Below are 22481 nucleotides of genomic sequence, written 5' to 3'. Positions count from 1 at the left end.
ATAGAGAATGTTTATCCATGAGTTGAAATTAATGTAACTTCTCTTTTTGAGAAAATCACACTAACATTTTTGGGGAAAGCCTGGCTTTTGGATACCTGTACTACAATAAGGAAGAATAAAAAAATTAGGTTGGTGTTAACTCAATTTTCCTTTTACAGAAGGAGAATGCTGAAATGTATATTCCAAAGTTTTCAAATCTAGTCGTTTAGAAATGAATTTTTTGGTAATATATTTTGACATTTGGTTTACTTATTTGGCTATTTGTCATTCCTTGAGCAAATATTAACTTTCAGGGGGAAGCAGGTTTCCATTAAAAGCTATGCTTTTTTATTCATGTTCTTAATCTTTCTGCTGTTTTGTCATTCATTACTCGTCTTCAGAATTTCTTAGAGCCAGAATAAAGGTCAGATGATAAATAAAACTATTAATTATGGCAGGATTAGTATTTAGAAATAAGTTTAAAATCAGGCAAAGTTGCATTAGCAGTGGTGCAACCTGCCATAACTGATTGTTAAGAGGTTTATGTGGCACTGATTTCTCTGTCATTTTCTTCAACATTCCTCACTTCCAAAACCACCTTTCTTAATTCTTTTGTGACCTTTTTTGTCTCTTGATGATCCTGGTATCTTTGTACCTAGATAATTTATAAAACAAAGAAAACAATCTCTTATTCGCAAATACAATTATAAATAACTCAGATAATCAAGATGCTTTCTTCATCACAGGGAAGGAGAAAAACTAAATTTGTAAAGGAGGCCAAGACACAAATGAGCTCTTGTCTGTTAAAGGAGGCTAACTAGTTTAGCACTTGCTTATGTTTTTTTAGACTCATTTAATGAGTAGTTTGGCCCAAAATGATACCACCACATAAGTAGGCTGAGATGCTACAAGTTAAGATTACCAAGTATAAACTCAGCAGCTGCTCTGGATGAGTGATAATGAGATTTAAAACAATGGACAAAGTGGGGTTTTAGATTGATTATTTTAGGGTTGTTATTTATCTGAGCATGTCTCCTCCTTGTCGAGCTGTGTTTGTACCAGAACTCTAGAGCAGTGCTCCTTAGACAGTCAGAAGGACCAGTTTTTATTTTGTTTAATTTCCATTCCATTGCAGACAAACACATTTGTAAACTACCATAAAAGTGAAATAGTAGGAAAATGAAGTGGGAGGAAAAAGACATACAAAATACAGGCCCAAGTGCAGATAAAACTAGTGCTACTCTTCAATACAGAATTTAGGATAACTAATAATGCACTGATTTCAAAAGGAACTAAGACGTGTAGTTCAAAGTCTATCTCACCCATCTGAGGAAGCTTGTTTAACTTCCAGGTCTTTTCTGTCCTGAGGATAAAATGATAGAAACAGAGGACTTGTTTAGAGAATGCTGTAGAACAAAATAAAAACTTTTGAAAATTGAAGATTCTCAGTGCTGATTACAAAAAACTTATAAGATTTACATTTTTATGTAACTTTCATCTAATTTATTATTTTTTTTAAGCTTTTATTTTGGAATAGACTTCTAGTAACTGATATGTCTTCCCATCCACCACAATTTATTGAAACATCTCTGCAACTTGTTTGGAATCTGAAAGGTCTTAAATGGGGAACGGCATTCCCATTCCACTTGGAGAGGCCAGAGCTTTTCCTCCAGCCTCCCTGCTTTATAGTATTTTTCTTAGTATTTAACTTTCTTTTCTCCATTATACTCTTTCTCGTTTCTTTTTTTCATTTATTGAAATATATCACTCATATATAAACGTATGTAAAGTATATAGTAATAGTTGTGAACTTACATAACAAATATGCATAACATCACACAGGGCTCTCATACATCACCCTACCACCAATACCCTGCATTGTTGTGAAACATTTTAACGATTAAAGAGCGTCCTCAAAATGTTACTACTAACCAAAGTATCTTACATTTGGTATATTTTTCCCCCAACCCACCCTATTATTACTTTTTATATATTTCATTTATACATAAACATACATAAACAGTATATAGTAAAAGTTGTGAGCTTAAAAGCAAACACGTATAACACTCACAGGGGTCCCATACATCAACTTACCACCAACATCTTGAATTTCTCTGAGACATTTGTTACAAATTATGAAAGAATATCATCAAAATCTTACTACTAACGATAGTCCTTATCTTACATTTGTTGTATTTTTCCCCCAACCTACCCTGTTATTTTAAAAATATATTATGATAAAAGTTGTAAACTTAGAAAACAATCATGCACATGTGCAGAATTCCCGTACAGCACCCCTCTATCAACACAATACACAGTGTGAAACATTTGTTACAGATTATATCAGATTATTACCAGGTCCATAGTTTACATTTGGCACACTTCTTCCATACTCCCCCATTATCAACACAGTACATCTTTGGCATAGATGCATGAATATTACTGTAAACTACAGTCCATAGGTCACTCCAGTTGTATTTTTCCCATGCTTCTCCACATCCCACAACACTGCAGTAATGATGTACAATGGCTTTGGCTCACAAGGGATACTCTTGTATCTGTACCACAGACTTGTCAAAAAATCACTTGATCCTAGATGTGTCTGTTTCTGAACCATCATTTTGGTTCCACTGGTCTATATGACTGTCTTTATGCCAGTACCATGCTATTTTTACCACTGTAGCTTGGTAATATGATTTAAAGTCCAGAAGTGAGAGTCCTCCAACTTTGCTTTTCCTTTTTAAGATGTTTCTGGCTATTCAGGACCCCTTACCCTTGCAAATAAATTTGATCATTATGCTTTCCTTTTTTTTTCATTTAAAAAAAAATTTATCAAAGTAGATCACTCAATATAAATATACATAAACAATAAGTATATAGTAATAGTTACAAATTTACAAAATATACATAGCCTCATACAGGACTCATAATTCACCCCACTACCAACACCTTGTACTGTTGTTAAATATTTTAAACTAATGATTAAAGAGCATTGTCAAAACATTGCTACTAACCAAAGTATTTTCCCCCATTCCACCTTACTATTATTATTTTTAAATTATTTATTTATTTATTTTTAAATTTACATAAAAAAAAATATGAGGTCCCATTCAACCCCACCGCCCCCGCCCCCCACTCCCCCCACAGCAACACTCTCTCCCATCATCATGACACATCCATTGCACTTGGTAAAGTTCATCTCTGAGCATCACTGCACCCCATAGTCAATGGTCCACATTACTATTATTATCTTTATATAATTTTATATATGAACACACATGAACAGTAAGTGTATAGTAAAAGTTGTGGACTTGCAAAGCAAACATGCATAACATTATACAGGGGTCCCATACATCAACCCTCCACCAACACCTTGCATTGTCATGAGACATTTGTTACAGATTATAAAAGAATATTGTCAAAATCTTACTACTGGGAAACGGACTTGGCCCAGTGGTTAGGGCGTCTGTCTACCACATGGGAGGTCCGCGGTTCAAACCCCGGGCCTCCTTGACCTGTGTGGAGCTGGCCCATTCGCAGTGCTGATGCGCGCAAGGAGTGCCGTGCCACGCAGGGGTGTCCCCTGTGTAGGGGAGCCCCACGCACAAGGAGTGCGCCTTGTAAGGAGAGCCGCCCAGTGCGAAAGAAAGTGCAGCCTGCCCAGGGATGGCGCCGCCCACACTTCCTGTGCGCTGATGACAACAGAAGGGGGACAAAGAAACAAGACGCAGCAAATAGACACAGAGAACAGACAACCGGGGGGGGGGGGGGGGGGGGGGGGGAGAGGGGGGGGGAGAGGGGGGAATTAAATAGGAATTAAATAAATAAATAAATCTTTAAAAAAAAAATCTTACTACTAATTATAGTCTTTATCTTGCATTTGGTGTATTTCCTCCCCAACCCACCCTATTATTTTTTAAATGTTTTTTTAATGACAAAAGTTGTAAACTTAAAAAACAATCATGCACATGTGCAGAATTCCCAAACAACATCCATCTTATCAACATACCACACTGTGGAGGAACATTTTTTACAGATAAAATAGTATCATCTGATTGTTACCACATCCATGTGTACATTTGGCACACATTCTCCATACTGCCCCATTATCAACACAGTAGTAGTACATCTTTGGCAAAGATGCAAGCATATTACATTATTACTGCTAACCACAGTCCATAGGTCACTCCAGTTGTATTTTTCCCATGCTTCTCCACATTCCCACCACCCTCCAGTAGTGATGTACATTTGCTCTAGCTCACAGAGGACACTTGCTTCTGTTTCATCAACCACAATTCTCATCCACTTCTTGTTTTACTGTGCTATTCAGTTCCTAGATTATTCTCTAATATTTTGTCAGTTGGCATTTACATCCCTAGACTACCATTTTCAGCCACATCCCCATTTATAAACTAGCTGTTACTATTTGTTACCATCCACTCTATACATTTCCACACTTTTACATTAAAGGTAATTAAAACTTCTACATTAAAAATCAGTAGTCCATCTCAGTCCTCCTTGTATTTCCTTTAAGAATCCACCACCTACCACCAGTGCTTGAAGATATTTTCCTACAATTTCTTCTAGAAGTTTTATGGTTCTTTTATATTTAGGTTTTTGATCCATTTTGAGTTAATTTTTGGATAAGGTGTGAGATAGGGGTCCTCTTTCCTTCTTTTGGCTATGGATATCCAGTTCTTTCATCACCATTTGCTGAATGGACTGTTCTGTCCGAGTGTGTGGGTTTGACAGGCTAGTCAAAAATCACTTGACCGTACAAGTCAGGGTCTATTTCTCAACCATCAGTTTGGTTCCATTGGTCTGTGTGTCTGTCTTTATGCCAGTATCATGCTATTTTTACAACTATAGCTAGTTAATATAATTTAAAGTCTGGAGATGAGAGTTATCTTTTCCCTTCCAAATAAATTTGATAATCATGTTTTCAATTAAAAAAAATGCTGACACAATTTTTATTGGGATCATAGTGAATCTGTATATCAGTTTGAGTAGAATTGATGTCTTTATGATATTTAGTCTCCCAATCCATGAGCATGGAACGCTCTTCCAGTTATTTAGGTCTTTTTTTATTTCTTTTAACACTGAGTTGCAGTTTTTTGAATATACATGATTTACGTCATTGGTTAAATTTTTTCCTACATATTTGGGTTTTATCTGTCATATTTTATTTCAACACCCTTTTGACACTTTTAGTTACTTTTACTAATATAATCTTCATTTCTAGACTCTCTTTCAAGTCTCTCTCTCCTGTCTTTTCTTTTCAGGCCATAGCAAGTCCTTTAGTATTTCCTGCAAAGCTGGTCTCTTGGTTCCAAACTCTCTCAGTTTCTGTTTATCTGTGAATATTCTAAACTCACTGTCATTTTTGAAAGACAGTCTTGCTGGATGTAAGATTCTTGGCTGGATGTTTTTCTCTTGCAGTATCTTAAATATATCATACCACTGCCTTCTTGCCTCCATGGTTTCCGACGAGAAATCTGCACTTTACCTTATTGGGTATCTCTTATATGCTATGCATTGCTTTTCTCTTGCTGCTCTCAGAATTCTCTCTTCGTCTTTGGCATTTGGCATTCTGATTAGTATGTGTCTCAGAGTTGATCTATTCAGATTTATTCAGATGGGAGTACATTGTGCTTCTTGGACATGGATATCCATGTCCTTCAATATCGTTGGGAAGTTTTCTAGCATTATTTCCTCAACTATTCCTTCTACCACTTTTCCCTTCTTCTGGGATACCCATCACATGTATGTTTGCATGTCTCTTGCTGTCATTTAGTTCCCTGAAACCTTTTTCAATTTTTTCCATTCTTTTCTCCTTCTGTTCTTTTGTATGTTCACTTTCAGAGGCCATTTCTTCAAGCTTACTAGCCCTTTCTTCTGTCTCCTCAAATCTGCTATTATATGATTCCAGTGTATTTTTTTTTTAAAGATTTATTTATTTCTCTTCCCTCCTAGTCCTTTCTTCTGTCTCCTCAAATCTGCTATTATATGATTCCAGTGTATTTTTTTTTAAAGATTTATTTATTTCTCTTCCCTCCAGCCCCACCCCACCCACCCCCAGTTGTCTGTTCTCTGTGTCTATTTGCTGCGTGTTCTTCTTTGTCCGCTTCTCTTCTTGTCAGTGGCACGGGAATTTGTTTCTTTTTATTGCATCATCTTGTGTGTCAGCTCTCTGTGTGTGTGGTGCCATTCCTGGGCAGGCTGTATTTTCTCTCGCGCTGGGTGGATCTCCTTACGGGGCGCACTCCTTGCGCATGGGGCTTCCCTACGTGGGGATACCCCTGCGTGGCACGGCACTCCTTGGGCGCATCAGCACTGTGTGTGGGCCAGCTCCACACGGTCAAGGAGGCCCGGGATTTGAACCGTGGACCTTCCATGTGGTAGGCGGATGCTCTAACCACTGGGCCAAGTCCACTTCCCTCCAGTGTATTTTTAATTTCATTTATTGTGCCTTTCATTCCCATAAGATCTGCTGTTTTTCTATGTATGCTTTCAAATTCTCCTTTTTGATAACCTAATCTCTTTAGCTTTCTCATTGAATTTATTAAGGAGATTTGTTTGAACATCAATGATAAGTTAACTCCTTTATGTCATGTGGAGGCTTATCTTGTTCCTTTATCTGGGCCATATCTTCCTGTTTCTTGGTGTGGATTGTAATGTTTTGTTGGTGTCTTGGCATCTGGCTTACGAGGTGTATTTATTCTGGGTGAAGTTTCTCTAGTTTAGGGTTTTCGTGCCCTTTCTCCCTTGCTGATTGTTTAATAGGAGCCAAGGATATAGTTGGTGCTATAAGCTGTGGAGGCTTAAGCTGCCCTTATTTTCCCAGAGACTGCTGAAGCTTCTCCCACCTTTATCCTTTGCCAGCGTTAGGGACAGAGCCACAGTGTGTGTAATAATCCAAGTCGTGCAGGCCTAGACTGTAATTGCTCAGAGAGACTGATGAAGCTTCACACCCCTGTCTCCCCTGCCTGGGGTAGGGATGGAGCTGCAGGTGTGGGCAACAATCTATACCATGCGGGTCCAAGATGACTGCAATTAACCTCGGTAGACCTCTGACTATTCAGTTTGTGCCTCTCAAATGTACTGCATTATCCAAAGAGGCTGGTGCAGGGTCCACAAGCTTCCTCCCTGCTAGAGGTGGGGCTGAAGCCTGGGCTAGGGCTGTAGGCTGATGCGAGTGAAAGAAGCTGGTCCCTACCATTACTGTGATTTTCAGTTGGCCCGGCTTCCCCTCATGCCAGGAGTGGAGTAAAAATGGCAGCTACCGGCCTCTTTCCAACTTAAACAGGTTCAAACTTTAGCTATTAATAGGGTTATATTTTAGCCAGCTGAATTTACTAATTAGTAGCTGAATTCAGTGGCCAACCATCTCTTCCTTGTTTTTGGGAAATGGAACTTCCAATTCCAGCCATAGAACAGCTCCTGGGGCAGCTTGCGCTGCCAGAATAGTATGATCTCTGGCCTCTGTGGTGTGGCCTGTATTTTCCCAGAGGGGATGCAGGTCTCCCCAGCTTCCTCCCTGCTGGAGGTGGGGCTGGGGCTTTTCAGTCTGATCTGGATGAAAAGAAGCGGGTCCCTACCAGCACTGTGATTTTCATTCTGTCATGCTTCCACTTGTGCCTGGGGCGGAGTTAAAAATGGTGACTACCAGCCTCTTTTCTTACTTGGACAGATTCAAACTTTAGCTGTTTTTAGTATTAAAATTACTAATCAGGGAAACGGACTTTGGCCCAGTGGTTAGGGCGTCCGTCTACCACATGGGAGGTCCGCGGTTCAAGCCCCGGGCCTCCTTGACCCGTGTGGAGCTGGCCCATGCGCAGTGCTGATGCGCGCAAGGAGTGCCCTGCTACACAGGGGTGTCCCCCGCGTAGGGGAGCCCCACGCGCAAGGAGTGCACCCGTAAGGAGAGCCGCCCAGCGCGAAAGAGGGAGCAGCCTGCCCAGGAATGGCGCCACCCACACTTCCCGTGCCGCTTACGACAACAGAAGCGGACAAAGAAACAAGACGCAGCAAAAAGACACAGAAAACAGACAACCGGGGGAGGGGAGGGGAATTAAATAAAAATAAATCTTTAAAAAAAAAAAAAAAAAAATTACTAATCAGTAGCTGAAGTTGATACCCAATCACCTGCCCCTCCCCACTCTCCCCCCCCCCCCCCCCATTTTGGGAAATGGAGTTTCCAATTCCAGCTGTGCAATTGCTCTAGAGGCGGTTTATGTGGCCAGTGGAGGATGGGCATCAGAGTGCTGTACTTAGAAATCTCTGCACATGGGCAGTCTCCTTCCCTTCTTTCAAGGATGTTGCAGGATGTTCTTTCTGGCTCCTGGAGCCCCCAAACAGGTGCTTCAGATAGCTCTGGGTGATTGCCAACTGCCCTGTAGCATAAGCTGACTCTTGGAGCGCCTTACTCTGCCGCCATCTTGCTAGTTGTCTCCTACTCTCTCTCATTTTAAGCTTTGTTTTATTCTTTCATGTTTTAAAGTTTTGTGTCTGATTGTAATAACTGGCTCATTATAAGTATCTATGGGGCTTGGATTTACCAACAAATCAAGATTTACTGTGTCTGAAGAACAAATTTGTTCAGGATGCTTTTTCACCAGCAAGCTGTTTTCTTTGAAGTAGGTTTGATAGAGAAGCATTAAAAAAAAAAATTTTTTTTTAATGTTGTAAGAGATGCATTTTTAAGGACTCTTGAATTGTCTGGCATGGTAATTTTTTTTTAAGAGCCTTCCAGCAAAAGCCAGACCTACTAGACAAATTCTAAAAGAGCTGTAACACTGGCATAGTAATTTTTATTCTCTTATGGTTATGCAATAGATTTTATGTCTGTTTGGAATTTCATTTCTAAATTCTAACATTTTAAACTTTGTATTTTCTATAATTTATCCACATCTGGAAAAGAATAAAAAACTTAGTCTTTCCTCACATTTGAACTACAAACTGTCTCAAAAAAGATCTTTGGTTGATAAAACTATATCTGAATCAAAGTCTGTATACAATCTGATTCAGTATTACTTTCCTGAAAAACTCTCTTTCCTCCAGGATAATATATGGATAAACATCATGGAAACTTTTCTGCATATTATTATTAGATAGTTAATGTTTATTGTACCAGGCATTGATGTGCATTATTATCTCATTTAATTCTCAAGACAAAACTATCAGATAGGTACTATTAACCTTCACTTTACAAATGGACAAACTCAGGCTTGAATTGGTCACAAACTTCCTTAGAAATGGGATTTGAAACTAAGTCAGTTTGAATTCCTGTGCCAAAGCACCTCATTAGATGATACTGCCTTTCCTAATGAACACTGTGTAAAGAAGGAATGAAAATATTATGTACCTTTAGCTCCCCAAATTGGGAATATCTATAACATTTCTAACATTTTACCCTCCACAGTGCATCTCAGGCCTTATGCTTAGTCCCTGTAGCAGAGTTTGAAACTCCAGGTTCGAAACCTACAAGAAAGCATGGAATATGTCTAAGAAGACTTTTTAATTAACACCTGTTGAACTCGATTTGGGGCCTCTTTGAGCACTTGATCTTGGTCCTAGATTCATTGCTGCTCCTTATATTAATATCAGCTATTCCTATATTCTTTAAAGTTCTCTCACTATAGCCATTTCCTCATTACCCCAACCTCCTGTTTTAGTTATTCTTTATATTAAACTTTCTGCTCTAGTTACTCTATGGCTTCTCTTTTCTGATTGGACCTTGACTTCACAACTAGGAAGTGGGTCATAAAATCAAATGACTACTGAGGCTGAACCGTAGATCAGGCCTAGGGTAAGATAAAATAGTCTAAGTGCCCTGATACATGGCAGCTGAGCTTCAGCATCATCACCTGGGAGACATTAGGGAGTAGTGAGAACTGTGGTGAACTGAAGAGTGCATGCCATTTCATGACACCAGCTCTGGTGTTACCAAATTTTGTCTGTTATTCAGAAGCTGGAAATCTGGATTTTTGTATGAAATCACCTGAATTTTACATTTTGGCTACTAATTCAAACATTATTATGTTGCTGTGGGGCCCAAACAGCCCATATTTGTGAGTTGCCAATTTAGAACTTATGGGTTGGATAGTCTGATTTTCAAACCCTCTGCAAACTAGAAACAGCAGGTTAGAAGGAGTCGGAAGCAAGTGGAGGAAATAAGGCACAGCATGCCAGCAAGGGAGGAGACTACAAAACATTTCAAATGATTACAATTACAAAACCTCAAAGCACAGTTGTTTACAGTTATTTAATAAAAGGGAAAACACCTCTGTGCTCACATTAAGGCCGATCACAGTACAATAATTAATAACAGCTATAGTGCCAACCTATGTGTCAGGTTCTGGGTTGATTTTAACAGTAACCTGGAATGGGAAGAATTCTTGTCCTGTTTTTTAGATGAGGAAACTGAGCCTCAAAGTTTATTAAGGTACAACACAGTCCTGGCTAGATAAATAATAGAGGCTCTAGATAGAAATTTTAGAAAATATAATCATAAAATGATCTATTATATAATCCCATTACCCAGAATCACTGCTAACATTTTTGTTAGTTTCCATTCTTTTTTCTATTTATTTGCACTCCTGACGTGACTGATTATGTGAATTTTATATTCTCCCGTCTTTTACTGGTTAGTATAAGTATTTTCCTTTATCATTAAAAACTTGTTCTAGGTATTTTTTAATGTCTTCGTTACATCTACCTTTTTTATATACTGAAATTCTTATTATACATTTAATTTGTTTTCAAGTTTTTACTGTAATAATACTGTTGAAATGAATGTTTTGGTGTCCAGAGCTATGACCATATTTCATATTATTTCCTCAGGGGTAGAAAGCCAGGATCAAACCTTCTTAAGAAGGTTTCCAGTCTATATTACCAAATTTTTAAAAAACTTCATCTTTTTTTAAAAAAAGCAGTGACATTGCATTTTTCACAAACATTGAGTATATAATTGCTAAATTTTAAAAGTCTTGGCTAATTTGATAAAGAAAAAGATATTATTTTAATTTGCTCAGTTCATTTGAACTTCTTACGTATCAGTGATATGGTAGTTAATGCCAATATTTTCCCAGGTTAACCAGATTGTGAGCCTTTTATTTTTAATGTGTTTTGACACATGTGCTTTTATTTCCCTTTCTTTTCTTAGTAGTCACATTGAATAATCCTGTCATGGGATTCCCATTTCTTTCTTATTCAGAAAGGCCTTTTAGGTGAAAGAAAAATAAATTAGTCTTATTTTAACAAGAAGTAGTATTAATAAAGTAGTTTCTTGTTATCCCCTCCTAGAAGTTGTTAAAAAAACCTTTCAGTCAAATTAATTAGAAAAGGGGGCGCCACTAGCAAAATGATGAATATAGTTGCATTGTTCCTTTGAACTTTGATCCAGGTGTCTGGGTGTTGTTTTGTATTCCTGAAAGGGTTTAGAGCTTTTTCTGCATTTTATGGATGATGCCAAAAGATAGTAGTAATGGCTCTTACTGGGCCAGGCACTGTGCTAAGTGTGCTCATACCATATATTATATACTATATACTATATACTATATACTATAATAGTAGTAGTAACAGTAGCAGCTCTTTCTTAAAGATGAGGACACTGAAACACATCAAGATTAAAGAATTTGACTAGGTTCACATACCTGCTACTTAGGGACAGGAAGCTTCTCCCCCCAACTCAGGTGGCTCCCTCATCTGTCTGCTCGTCATTTGCTCGTCTTCTTTAGGAGGCACTGGGAACCGAACCTGGGACCTCCCATGTGGGAGGCGCGCATTCAACTGCTTGAGCCACATCCGCTCCCTGCTCCTTGCATCAGCTTGTTGTTTCTGCTCGTCTTCTTTAGGAGGCATCTGGAACCGAACCCAGGACCTCGAGCCAGGAAGCTTTTTGACATCTTGTTTCAGTTATAAAGACTTGAAGAGCAAAGTTCCAATATAGTTTTTCCATTTTCTGTTATTTACACTTGTAGTGGCAAAATTGACATTGGGAAATACCACCTTGAAGCAGATTCATTTGTAAGAATATGGAGAAAATCTTTGTTTCCTGAACAAAGAGTTGCTTTGTACCCTATGATAGTTCATCTCTCTAATGCTTAGAGCTTTGAGAAGGGATCAATATTATAATAAGCAATGCACTTTTGAATTTTTAGTAAACTGTAGTTGATGGTTTCAATATGAAAATGAGCATGGTGCGAGGATAGTGATAAACTGTGTTCAATATTAGAAGATTTTTTAATTGTTGGTTTATATTTAGTAGAACCAAACAATTTGTTGACTTGTTTCTATGAACATGAAAAGAAAAACTGTTTACCTTGGTTATCTGCCAAGAAAATTAAACTGGCTTCAAAGCTTTATGCTGATAGTTAATGACATTGAGTGCAAGCTTTTTTTTTTTTTTTAATTAGAGAAGTTGTGAACTTACAAAACAATCATGCATGCCATACAAGATTCCCATACATCACTCCAGCACCAACACCTTGCATTGTGGTGGAACATGTGTTAGAAATAATGAAAGGACAGCATCAAAATTTTACTGCTAACTATAGTCCATAGCTTACATTTGGTGTATTTTTTCCAAAAACCACCCAATTATTAATACCATGTATTAATAGTATACATTTGTTGTATAAGAGAATGTTCTTGTATTTGTACTGTTAACCACATTCCATCATCCACCACAGTGTTCATTGTGTTATACAGGCCCATGCTTTGTACAGTCCATACAAAGTGTATACACAGTGGTTCTCTGTCTCATCACAAAGTTGCAACAAGCTGTTATTTTCATTTATATCTCTGGTCTGTCTTTTGGCTCAGTTTACAGCGGTGAAATTGCAAAATGAGATAATATAAAACCAAATGGCATTGCATGATTCATGCCTCTCCTGAGCACATAGTTCATTTCTCTAACAAGCTGTTGCTTCAGGAACTTTCTTTTCATTTTGAACTGCATTTGGAATTTGGAGTTCTTAGTTTAAAGATACCCTTTGACTGATTTACCATAAGCACAGGAGAGAACCTGCCAGCATTTTGTTGACTTTTAAACAATTGATTCTTTATGTTCGTCAGAAACATTACCTCTATAATATTGACCATCATGGAAAGGCTAGTAGACATTTATCCAGCTGGTAAAGCTTTGTAGGACAATCTTGTCACTTCGCTGAAGATTGAAATAATGACTGAACAAGGTTTTGAGCTCCTTGGAAAAAATAGATACCATTTAAGATATTTCCATCAAAGAGACAAGTGACGGCATTCATTGCCTGACATTTACAATGATAGAATCTAATTATGGTTCTTTATTGGATGGATTTTTATAGTCCTTAACCAAATCATAAATTCTGAATCAACTAGTCACTGAAAAGTCTTGATATGGTTACACCTTTAAGGAGTATGTAAAGCCTGTTTCCCAGCACAAGTATTCTAAAACAGTTCTGCTGCATTCTTATATTCGTTTATACGAGAGCCAGTGAAGTGGCACGTACCACATCCCCAATACCTTGTATGGTGCTAGGCGTTTAATTCATTCTTTCAAAAAAATACTTAGGAAGAGACTGCTGTGTGTCAGATACTGTTCTATAAACTGAGGATTTAGCAGTAAATTAAAGGCGGCAGTCTCTGCCATCCCAGAGCTTGTATTTTGCAGAGGAAGAAGTTGGAGGGGCAAACAATAAACAGTGTTTCATGTATGTTTAAATTCATTTAGTAATAAATAAGTATGCTTTACTTAACCTCAAAATGAACTGAAAACATAAAAATTTTAGCTCATGCTGCCTTTTCTTCCAAGGAAATATTACAAAGCTAGTTGATTCAGTTTTACATTAATGATCTCTTCCAACAAACTCAACTTCTTTGTTTCTTAATTTTTGATGGTATTATAATTCATATCTTGTGCTTGTACTGTAGATCAGGGTTTTCTAGGCTTTTGGCTTTCACAGGCCAGTAGTATTTTTGAAATTTGGGAGAATCAACATAAGATTGCCTGTTTTTTTGTTGTTATATTCATTTTTTTAAAAAGATACATAGATTATACAAAATTTTACATTAAAAAATAGAAGTGGTTCCCATAAACCCTACTCCCCACACCCCCCATTCCTCCCACATCAACAACTTCTTTCATTAGTGTGGTACATTCATTGTATTTGATGAATACATTTTGGAGCACTGCTACACAGCATGAATTTTAGTTTACGTTGTAGTTTACACTCTCTTCCAGTCCATTCAGTGGGTTATGGCAGTATATATAATGTCCTGCAGCTGTCCCTGAAATATCATTCAGGACAACTCCAGGTCCCGAAAATGCCCCATAGCACTCCTCTTTTTCCCTCTCCCTGCCTTCAGCAACTCCCATAGCCACTGCCTCCACATCAATGATATAATTTCTTCCATTGATAGAGTAACAATAATTCTATAGTAGAACACCAGTAAGTCCACTCTACTCCATATTTTATTCCTTCATCCTGAGGACCCTGGAATGGCGATGGCCACTCCACCTCTAAATTGAGAGGGGGCTAATGGATGGGATTCTTTAATTTTGCCAAGTATGAACACTAAAAATAAAAACAAAACAAAAACTGTTATCACCATCATTTCTTAAAAGAAAGGACTTTTTAGCACCAAAAAGTAGGAATAAAAAATAGGCCTTTTCATTGAAGAAATAAAATTTTACGAAAAGCTCATTATGTTGTCCTTATTTCTTTAATTGTAATAGTTTTCCTCTTTATGTTGCTAGGGGATTTTGCTGATTAATACTATTTAAAGATATGTGTTATCTTTTTTTAGGAGGTAGGTTTTATGTAACGGATTTGTATGTATTATGCCATGTGATGGATTTTGACTTGGAATGATTTTATAGGGCTGAGTGGAATATTGGATCTAATCATGCCTCTGCCACTAACTAGCCTAGTCATTTGATTTTGTTCAGTCCCTTGCCATCTTTGGCCTTTGGTTCCCCAACTGTGTTTTGAGATAGGGTTGTCTCTTCCATTTTCTTTCAGTTCTTAAACTTAGATTCTATGATGATAACTTTAGTTGCTAGTACCTTTTTTTTTTTTTTAAAGTGTGTGCCTAAAAATTAATAAAATCTTTATCTTTCTAAAATTTGGACCAAGCTCCTATTATATTCCTTCAGCTGAGAGCATTTAATTGTTCACACATGATTAACAAAGGGATGTGCTCTTATAACTATGTGCTTTAAAGATTTATTTTTTACAATGATAACGGCACTGAGATTTAACTATTTTCTAGCTTGCTAGTACCTTTGGGATATTCTGTATTCTTTGCAATATATTCAAAAATCTGGCCCATGTAAGTACTTGAATAGAATTGTTTGTAATTTCATCTTGGAAACGAATGTATAAAATAATAGATTGTTTTGAATTACCTAGAGAAAAAAGGCAGCATTTTAGGAAAAATATTTTTTACATTCTTTATGATTTGAAGTGTCCATTTGTAGTGCCTGTAGATGTCTAAGATATCCTGGATGATATGTATTCCTCAGTTTGAATGGTGTATCTTAATTTTGTAGTATGCAAGCTTGAAAATGTACCTTTGCTCTTGCTTATAAAATTTGTCTCAATGCACTGCTTCATGTGATCCCCGTGAAGGATGTTATAAAGCCCTTGGTAAGTGCCTAGCAAATATTTGTGGACTAATCCAGAATTGTAAACACTGCTGATTTCCTCATTTATTGGCATAAAATTGTGATGAATGTTTTTTTTTTCCATTTAAAAAATTGTATAGGAATATATATTCATACATGAATATATATAAACATTAAGCATATAATAAAAGTTGTGAACTTACAAAATAAACATATATAACATCATACAGGGCTCCTATACATCACTCCACCACCAATACCTTGCATTGTTGTGAAACATTTGCAACAAATTATGAAAGAGCATTATCAAAGTATTACTACTAACTATAGTCCATTTAGTATACTTTCCCTCCAAATCACCCTATTTTTCTTTTTGTTTATAAACCATGCAGTTTATCTAAAGTGTGTAGTCAATGGCATTTGGTATAATCACAGAGTTGTGCATTCATCCATCAATATTAGAGCATTTTCATCATTCAAAAAAAAACAAACCAAACCACTACCATACCCATATGTTATCACTAATTACAAATCCTATGATGTACTGTCACCATTTCTAGTCATTCACAAACATTTACAAACAAGTTATTACCAATTCTGCATAGATTAAACCCCAGCTTTCCGTTCTCTAACCACCTTGTATTCTCTAGTGACTTAATATTCTAACTATTAACTCCATGAGTTTGCTCATTATATTTAGTTCATAATAGCAAAATCATCATACAATGTTTGTCCTTTTGTGCCTGGCTTCACTCAACCTGATGTCCTCCAGTTTCATCCGTGTTGTCCTATGCTTCATGACTTCACATCCACTCCCACTATATTCTTACCACTTTGGAAAAGAAGAGCATTCTTGTATTATACTATTAACCACAACCTTTATCTACCACTGAAATCACTGTTATGTGTTCCCTAGATTATTCTCTAGTTTCCTTTCAATTGACATTTACATCCACAAACTACCTTTTTCAGCCACAATCATATTTATAAATCATCAGTTAGTTATACTCATTGTAATGTGTTACTCTTAACTCTATTCATTTCCACACTTTTATAATTTACCTTATTAATAATGCTACATACATTAAGCATCAGCTTCCATTCTCAACCCATTTTCTATTTCGTAGTAGCTCTATTTCTATTTCCTAGTGACTCTAGAGTTTACCATGGTGCGTTTACTCATTGTATTTATTTATTTATTAAAGCTTTATATTTTATTTATTTCTCCCCCCTCCCACCCTACCAGTTGTCTTCTTTCTCTGTCCTTTTGCTACATGTTCTTCTGTGACCACTTCTATCCTTATCAGCAGCACCAGGAATCTGTGTCTCTTCTTGTTGCATCATCCCACTGCGTCAGCTCTCTGTGTGTGCAGCGCCATTCCTGGGCAGGCTGCACCTTCTTTCACACTGGGCGGCTCTCCTTATGGGATGCACTCTTTGTGCGTGGGGCTTCCCTATGTGGGGTACACCCTTGTGTGGCATGGCACTCCTTGCATGCATCAGCACTGCACATGGGCCAGCTCCACACGGGTCAAGGAGGCCTGGGGTTTGAACTGCGGGCCTCCCATGTGGCAAGTGGACACCCCATCCATTGGGCCAAGTCCGCTTCCCTACTCATTGTATTTAGTCCATGTTAGTGAGACCATACAATATTTGTTCTTTTGTGTCTGGCTTACTACACTCAACATAATATTATCTGGGGTCATCCATGTTGTCATGTGCATTCTGATTTCATTTCTTACAGTTAAATAGTATTCCTTTGTGTGTGTATACCACATTTTGTTTACCCATTTATCGATTGATGGCACTTGGGCTGGTTCCATGTTTTAGCAATTGCAAATAATGCGGTGTGAATATTGGTGTGCAAATGTCAGCTCACATCTTTGCTTTCAGTTGTCTTGAATATATTCCTAGTACAAGATTTCTGGATCATATGGCAGTTTTATGTTCAGCTTCTTGAGGTGCTGCCAAACTGTTTTCCACAGAGGCTGTATCATTCTGCATTTTCACTAACAGTGAAGAAGTGTTCCTGATTCTCCACATCCTTCCCATCACTTGTAGTTTTCTTTTTTCTTTTTTTTTAAGTAATGGCCATTCTTTAAGGTGTGAATAGTGTCTCATTGAAGTTTTGATCTGCATTTCCCTAATAGCTAGTGATGTTGAGCATTTTTTTTTTTCATGTGCTTTTTGGTCATCTGTATTTCCTCTTTGGAGAAATGTCCATTCAAGTCTTTTGTCATTTTTAATTGGGTTGCTTGTCTTTTTATCATTGAATTGTATGATCTCCTTATTTAACATGGATATCAATTCCTTATTGGATATGTGATTTTTAAATATTTTCTCCCATAGAATAGGCTTAGTTTTTACTTTATATATATATATAAATAATCATGTATATATAATATATAATATATATAATTTTAAAGAGGTTATAGATTACAGAAAAGTTATATTGAAAGCGTAAGGGAATCCCATGTTACCTCGCCCCCACATACACACATCTTCCCCTATTAATAACATCTTACTATAGTGTGATACATTTGTTACAATTGATGAATAAATATTGAAACATTGCTGCTAACCAATGGGTATAGTACTAATTATAGGCTCAAATAAATGGGGTAGAAGAATGATATGTAGTGAAATTATAAATGAATCTAATTCTGTTACATTGGGGATATAAGTTGTAATGTATTTGAAGGTAAGGCCCACTGACAGGATTCTGATATCAAGGGGTTGTGTGCCTTGCCTTTGGTGTCTAGATGGGTCTAGAGCCCTCAGGACATCCCTATTTGAGGCTTTGTTTACAGTGGCAGTTGAGATTTGCCTGAGATATACATAAGTATAACCTCTGGAATGATCTCCTAAGAGATTCTGAAATCTCTTAACCATGAAAATTCTTTTGTATTTAATGTTTTTCTCCCTTTTGGTCATGGTCTTTTTTCAAATGCATCCCTGGTTGGTGCTTGGTATTAATCCCTCTGTGCCAGGGAGGCTCATACCTGAGAGTCATATCTGACGCCTGGGTGGGCGGGATTAAAGTAGTGTGTTTATTTGCTGAGTTTTGCTCAGAGAAAGGCAACATTTGAGTAACAAGTTGGTTTTCAGAAGGTAACTCTTAGGCAATAGTTATTATTAGGTTAAGTTTCAATTTTACAAGAATAAGGTTCATAGTTACGTGCATTAATATGGAGGGCTTGACATATTAGTCTGTTTTCTTTTATTAGGCACTGTCTATGTACTTGAGAGATTTTTTCCCCTCTATTTGAGAATGTAGCAGGACCCCTCCCCGCCCCCAGGATGGAAGTTTAATATTTTGTTTGTTGTGTGGATCTCCACCCACTGATATAATACCCTTCCTGCAGTTTCTGGAGGAGGAGTGCAGCCAGTCCATTCCCTGCTGTGCCATCTTGGATCTCCCTTTTTACTTTCTTGACAAAGTCTTTGAAGAACAAAAGTGCTTAATTTTGAGGCGATCCCATTTACCTATTTCTTTCTTTCATTGCTTCTGCTTTCGTGTAAGGTTTAAGAAATTACCACCTACCAGAAGATCTTGAAGATGTTTTCCTACATTTTCTTCTAGGAGTTTTATGGTTGTTGTTTTTTTATTTAGGTCCTTGATCCATTTTGAGTTAATTTTTGTGTAAGGTGTGAGTTAAGGGTCTTCTTTCTTTCTTTTAGATATGAATATCCAGTTCTCCCAGCATCATTTGTTTAGTAGACTATTCTGGTACAGCTGGCATGGCTTTTCAGCCTTATCAAAAGTCATTTGACCATAGATATGAGGGTCTGTTTCTGAGTTTTCAATTCAGTACCATTGGTCAATCTATCTTTATGCCAGTACCATACTGTTTTTCCATTGTAGTTAAATATGTTTTAAAGTCAGGAAGTGAGAGTCCTCCAACTTCCTTCTTTTTAAAGACATTTTTGGCTATTCGGGGCCCCTTTACCTTTCAAATAAATTTGATAATTAACTTTTCCATTTCTTCAAAAAAGGCTATTGGGATTTTTCTTGAGATTGCATTGAATTTGTAAATCAGTTTGGGTAGAATTGACATCTTAACAATATTTAGTCTTCCAGTCCATAGAGTGTCCTTCCATTTATTTGTTTTCTTTGGTTTCTTTTTAACAATATTTTGTAATTTTCTGAATAAAGTCATATATGTTCCAGGTTACGTTTATTCCTAAATTTTTATTCTTTTTGTTGCTATTATAAATACATTTTTCTCCTGATTTCCTCTTCAGATTGCTCATCAGTAGTGTATAGAAATGCTACTGATTTTTTGGGTGCATATGTATATATACTTTTTAAATATATTTTTATTATAGAAGTTGTATACTTACAAAACAATCATAAACATGTATGGAATTTGCATACAGCACCCTTCCACCAACACACTATGTTGTTGTGGAACATTTGTTACAGATTATGAAATAATATCATCAGACTCTTACCACTATCTATGGTCTATGGTGTACTTTTGGTATATTTTTCTCCATATCCCCCTATTAACACAGTACATCTTTGGTGTTATTACAATGTTGTTGTTAACTGTAGTCCATAGGTTACACTGATTGTATTTTTTCCGTGCTTCTCTACATTTTTTCCCACCTTGCAATAGTGACGTGTATTTGTTCTAGTTCATAGAAGGACATTCTTATATTTGTTCCATTAACCACAGTTCTCATCCACCTCTGGGTTCACTATGTTATTCAGCCCCTGCAATATTCTCTTAACTTTCTTTCAATTGACATTTACATCCCTAGACTACGCTTTTCAGCCACAATCCCATTTATAGACCAGCTATGTTAGTCTCTTGTTGGTTTCTAGCTTTATTCCATTATGATCAGAGAAAGTGCTTTGTGTAATTTTGATCTTGTTGAGTTTATTGAGATCTGCTTTGTGATTCAACATATGGTCTATCCTGGAGAAAGACCCATGAGCACTTGAGAAGAATGTATATCCTGCTGTTTTGGGGTGCAATGTTATATATATGTCTATTAGGTTTAATTCATTTATTATATTATTCTAGCTCTGTTTCTTTATTAATCTTCTGTCCAGATGTTCTAGCCAATGCTGAAAGGGTGTATTAAAATCTCCAAATATTATCGTAGAGACATCTATTTCTTTCTTCAGTTTTGCCAGTGTTTGTCTCATGTAATTTGGGGCATCTTGGTTAGGTGCATATACCTTTATGATTGCTCTTTCTTCCTGGTGAATTACCCCTTTTACTAATATAATTTTGTGTGATCTGTGTATCTTTAAAAACAAGATAATTAAAAAAATAAAAACGAAAAACAAACCAAAAAATATATAATGTCCTTCCTTGTCTCTAATAACAGTTTTGCTTTTAAAGTCTATTTCATCTGATATAAGTATACTTCAGCTTTTTTTTTTTTGGTTACTGCATGCACGGAGTAATCTTTTTCCAGCCTTTCATTTTCAATCTATTGGTATCCTTGTGTCTAAGGTGAGTCTCTTGTAGGCAGTATATAGATGGCTCATATTTTCTTATCCATTCCACCAGGTTTAGTCTTTTGACTGGGGAGTTTAATCCATTAACATCAAATGAATGTTATTACTGTAAAAGTCAGTTCTTGCTTCACCCATTTTGACCTTTGGATTTTATCTGTCATATTTTATTTTCACCACTCTTTTTATACTTTTAGTTACTTTTACTGATATAATCTTTATTTCTAAACTCTCTTCCATGCCTCACTCTCCTGTCTTTTCTTTTTCTTTTCAGGCTGTAGTACTCCCTTTAGTAATTCCTGCAAAGCTGGTCTCTTAGTTACATACTCTATCAGTTTGTTTATCTGAGAATATTCTAAACTCGCCCTTATGTTTGGAAGACAATCTTACTGGATATAAGATTCTTGGCTGGCAGTTTTTCTCTTGCAGTATCTTAAATATATCATACCACTGCCTTGTTGCCTCCATGGTTTCAGCACTTAATCTTATTGGGTATTCCTTGTATGTGATGCATTGCTTTTCTCTTGCTGCTCTCAGAATTCTCTGTCTTTGGCATTTGATATTCTGATTAGTAAGTGTCTTGGAGTAGATCTCTTAGATTTATTTGTATGGGAGTAAGTTGTGCTTCTTGGATATGGGTATTTATGTCCTTTAATAGGGTTGGGAAATTTTCAGCCATTATTTCCTCACGTATTCCTTCTGCCCCTTTTCCCTTCTTTTCTCCTTCTGGGACACCCATGATACGTATATTTGTGTGTTTCTTGTTGTTTTTTAGTTCCCTGAGACCCTGTTCAATTTTTTCCATTCTTTTCTAAATCTGTTCTTTTGTATGTTCGCTTTTGGAGGCCATGTCTTCAAGCATACTGATCCTTTCTTCTGCCTCCTCAAATCTGCTGTTATATGCCTCCAGTGTATTTTTAATTTCATTTATCTTGCCTTTCATTCCCATAAGATCTGCTATTTTCCTATGTATGCTTTCAAATTCTACTTTGTGCTCACCCAGTGCCTTTTTGAATCAAGCACATTTTTAAGGTCCCTGAGAATGACATACAAAGATACACTACACAGTACAATATTTCAGCTGAAAATAAATTATTTAAAAGGAACACAAGGGGTCCACATGCACTCTGTGTGTGTTTTGGGATGGGTGACTTGAACTGGATGCTGTGCAAGCACCACATCTTTCCCAACATTTGACACAGACATCGATTGCCTTGCTATCCAGTGTTTGGATGAGCATCTGAGGCATATAAAGCTCTGGAGACATTCAGACGTGGACCATTGTAGGTAATTTTAGAAATAAGAAGGATACACAAAATATACCCCATCTGTCTCCTCCACTTTGTTAATAAGCATCATTGGGGTCAGGGATTCAGCTGAGTCTTTATATCAGAGAAATCATGTTTTCTGCAGTGTCTT

At 36.9% G+C, this 22481-nt stretch overlaps 1 protein-coding gene and 1 non-coding gene across 3 annotated transcripts in view; one reads left to right on the top strand and one right to left on the bottom strand.

The window, feature by feature from the left end:
* The window catches only part of SLC39A9 (solute carrier family 39 member 9), a 105310-nt gene that overhangs the window by 1441 nt on the left and 81388 nt on the right, over positions 1-22481 (top strand). The gene's annotated exons all lie outside the window — the stretch shown is intronic.
* Positions 8719-8777, bottom strand: LOC111760201 (U7 small nuclear RNA). The gene has a single exon (XR_002793959.1). It is a non-coding gene; the product is annotated as a U7 small nuclear RNA (small nuclear RNA).

The sequence above is a fragment of the Dasypus novemcinctus genome, chromosome 3, assembly GCF_030445035.2.
Source record: "Dasypus novemcinctus isolate mDasNov1 chromosome 3, mDasNov1.1.hap2, whole genome shotgun sequence".
Lineage (NCBI taxonomy): Eukaryota > Metazoa > Chordata > Mammalia > Cingulata > Dasypodidae > Dasypus > Dasypus novemcinctus.
The sequence above is the reverse complement of the archived record's forward strand: the minus strand, read 5'-3'. Positions and strand labels throughout refer to the sequence as shown.